The following is a 3,925-nucleotide window of genomic DNA, read 5'->3' as shown; positions in this document are numbered from 1 at the left end:
AAGTCCTTGACTAGTGTAAGCACTGCTTAGCAACAACTAAAACATCGGTGCGTTATCAACTTTGTTCTCATCCTCAATCCAAAACACAGCACTGTACCAGCTACTAGGAAGAAGATTAACTCTATCCCAGCTGAAACCAGGACACTCACTTAACTTTTAAAAATTTCCCAAGTTTGAACAATAAAAAGTGTCTTTAATATTAATTCTACTAAAACCATCACTAATTCATGACTTAATTCCTTATGTGAAGTATACTTGCATATAAAATATATGTATTATACATTTTTAATTATATATATATATTTATATGCTCAGATACCTGTGCAGCTACTGAAAACTCTATGCAAATAAGCAGCGTGATAGACTGGTGTAAGCTTTTCTTTAATTATTCACATTAAATCTCTATTTGATAGTTTTTAAACTCATAATATTCAAAGGTGTTTAGTGTGGCTTTATTCTTTTTTCACTGATCGCAATGGTAAAACTCCCACTGACTTCAGTGCTAGGTGAATTGTCATTGCCCTTTTAAAAATCTCCCACTTGATGTTAACATCTAATTAAGAAAACTCTTATTTCACTAAAGTATACATTTCAGTCAATTGCTACAGATCATACACCAAAACTATTAGCATGGATTCAAAGTTTTTGAGAATCCCTTTTCTCTAGGTTGTTGTTAAAAATTGTGTAACTTCTCTAGACCATCTGCTGTTCTCCACAATGATTAAACGCACCTCTCCGTAGACATCATTTTTTTTTCTTATAGATTTCCTTTGTGGTGGTTACTCTTTTAGCATTCTGCTATCAAGGGGCACTGTGAGAAAGACCTTGTGCTACTCTTTCACTTAGGTAATGTCATTGCTGCATGTTGCTTATTTATCCTGCAGCTCTCAATTTGTTTTTAATTTTCAGGAGGTTTTGCTCCCCTCCAGCTCTGTGCATAAGTTTGTATGCATTTTGTAGTTTCTATTAATTTTGTTTGTTGGCCATGAATTTTGGCTGTGCAACTGATATTTAAGGATAAAAAACTTGTTATTTTATCCTATATTCAGTTTTTAATTATGCAGTTACACTGATAAAAGATCCTTGAGTGACCAGTCCTTGATGACCACACCAAATGATTCTGACAGGATATCTGCAAATGGATTTAAGAATACCTTCAGGAAAGGATTTTCTGATTTAACTACATCTGTTTAGAAGTTCACTTTTTGTTAAACACGTTTCAGGTTTTACAGCCTCAACATCTCTGAGCTGTCTATGAGTTATATACTCAATTTCCATTGCTGTCTTTCAAAATCCAGAAGTAAGCCATATGACAGCTGTATTCTTTTGAATTGATATTTAAGAGGGTTTTTTTCTTCCCGTCTCTTAACAACTAAATTATTTGGATGCAAAATCTGGAAGAAAGAAGAGTAAGTCACCCATCTTTCCCTCTAATTCCTATTCCCTCTCTAAAAACATGCACAATTCCTATTAAATTAATCTGTTAGTAAACCTTGTTGACAGTAAGTGGACTTTCTCTATGTCTTATTTGTTACTGTAGTTTCCCATCACTAAGTAACCTTCATTAGACTCATTATGAAAATTTGTAGTAATGCAATATTTCCTTTTACAGTCATGGTTATTATTCCTATTGTTTTTAGAAAGAAGAACACACTGTCATATGTACCAAATCTTCCTGTTAACCAGGGTTACTCTTCCCAGTATTCAGAGGATGTTGTGACTCAAATATTCAAATGATGACGTAATCTTTTATTTTATGGTATCTAGTATCCAAACAAACTTAGGAAAAACACATTTTTCAATCCTACAGTTTCAATATCCAAAGAGTCCCAGCAGGAGAAAAGTATACTGCCTTAATGTTTATAAAGGTAAATTCATTTTCTTTAGTTTGTCTGGGGGGGGGAGGGGGGGTGTGCAGGGAAGCAAGCATACTAAAGTATATTTGTTGTAGTTTGTCATTAGAAAACTGAAAGTTAAACTGTGAGAGTTGAAAGTGCCCATGAATCCAGAAATTAAGGTATTGGTTTCTCAAAGACTGCTCAATAAATGTTCCATCCATTACTAGGGACTGAAAGCAACAAAGTATTATAGATAAGAGCTCCAAAAATTCTCTGAATTTCACTTCAATAGCTTTCCTGTTTCCATGTTTGTTTTTCCTTTGGCTTAATGTCTATGGCAATTATATTATTTAAAGAAATTTACTACTACAGATACATAAACTGAATAACAAACTTTATGTGTTAATGCATTCAGCTGTAAGTATTTTCATATTGTGATAGTATCTTTCAGCTTTGAAAATCCTAACAGAGGATTAGGAAAATCCTAAACTGTAGGACAACTTTTTGTAATATGTATGTTTTTTAGGTTTTCACTTCTACATAAACTTGAAAATATAGTGAAGTCCATCCTGCAACAAGATATACAGTATTTCTTGAAGAAAGCTGGTGTTTTTATGTGTCTATGTCACATGTTATTTAAAAAAAAAATATTAGAAATCTAACTCAATGTTTTGGAAAGGACTTAAGTGACAGACAGCCCTCAAATTCTACTGGTGTGAATTTAACCTGGTGATAATTATTACATAACAAACCAAAATTAGTTTTTACATCAGGAAAAAGATATATGTGAATACATGGTTTTTTTATAACACTAAGGACTCTGTAATTACACCACTGGAAAGATCCTGAACCTGTTATATTAAGCCCCCAAAAAGATAATCCTTTTCTCTTTCTTTACAGGAAAAAGGCGGTTCCAGAACTCAATATTAGAAAATGTCCCAATGAAAATATATATAGTCACTAGTCAATTATTGCCTGATAGGTAACTAATTTTTAGAGTGACGACTCTTTGGAAAGATGTTCTAAAAATGGCAGAGGAGTGTGATGTTCAATCATAAAAGCAACAACAACAATTTGGACTTGCAACTCATCTCAAAGCTCTGCATATGCTGTGAGGAGCCTACCCAGGGTCATTTGGTAGGTCTTAGGAGGCTCTAAAAAGGGAGGTGGAATGCATTCCGTGAGACTGAGCACAAAAGTGGCAAAGAAGGATAGCAAAGACATTGAATGTGCCAAACACTGGGTAGAACAATATGCTTGTTCTGGTTTTTTTACTTGTCTAAGCAAGTGGCATGTAGGCATTGTCAGGGGCAGGACACTGCTGATATGTGTGATCTTTGGCCTAGGCCATTATTGCTGTTGTTATAGTCTCATATTTTTATGGCATTTCCAACACAAATGTTTTTTACATTGCCAGTGCTTAAGGTTTTATTCCCACTGCAACAAACTCTGAATCTCAGTGTAAGCCATACAAACTCAAAATCATCTCCTTTTATTATGCCATAAATCCCCAGTGATTTTGGAGAGGAAGAGTAACACATACACATTTAATAATCTACTATGTCTTTCTCTGTTAAATCCTTTAATATAAACCTTCATTAAAATACTAAATTAAGATACTAAATGTGGTAAAGTTAAAAAAAAAAAAAAAGATGAAAAAAGAAGGATACAAAAGTCATTTTGTATAAAGCACATTATGGTCCTGATCCTTCTTTTCATTTTACTCAATGCTAATATTCTACAGACTTCAACAGAAGCAGGATCAAACCTCTCATGAGCAGTGGCATTTTGATATATTACACCAATACATCACCCTATGCAGCTCCTTGATGATGTATTGCACTAGTGCTTTATCAAAGTGTCATTGCTCTGATGAAGGCATAGCACCTTCTGGCAAAGCCCTGTAATGAAAACTGTTATGTTGTAGAAGAGGTTATGTTATGTTATGTTATGTTATGCTATGCTATGCTATGCTATGCTATGCTATGCTATGCTATGTTTTATGCTGTTATACTAAGGAATAATATCAGAAAAAGAGATTAGGTTCCAGGAATGAGTGGCAGAGGTGGATACACCAAGTGATCAGA

Source organism: Aptenodytes forsteri, unplaced genomic scaffold (assembly GCF_000699145.1).
Source record: "Aptenodytes forsteri isolate BGI_AS27 unplaced genomic scaffold, ASM69914v1 Scaffold43, whole genome shotgun sequence".
NCBI classification, from domain to species: Eukaryota; Metazoa; Chordata; class Aves; order Sphenisciformes; family Spheniscidae; genus Aptenodytes; species Aptenodytes forsteri.
This window is presented reverse-complemented; position numbering follows the sequence as displayed.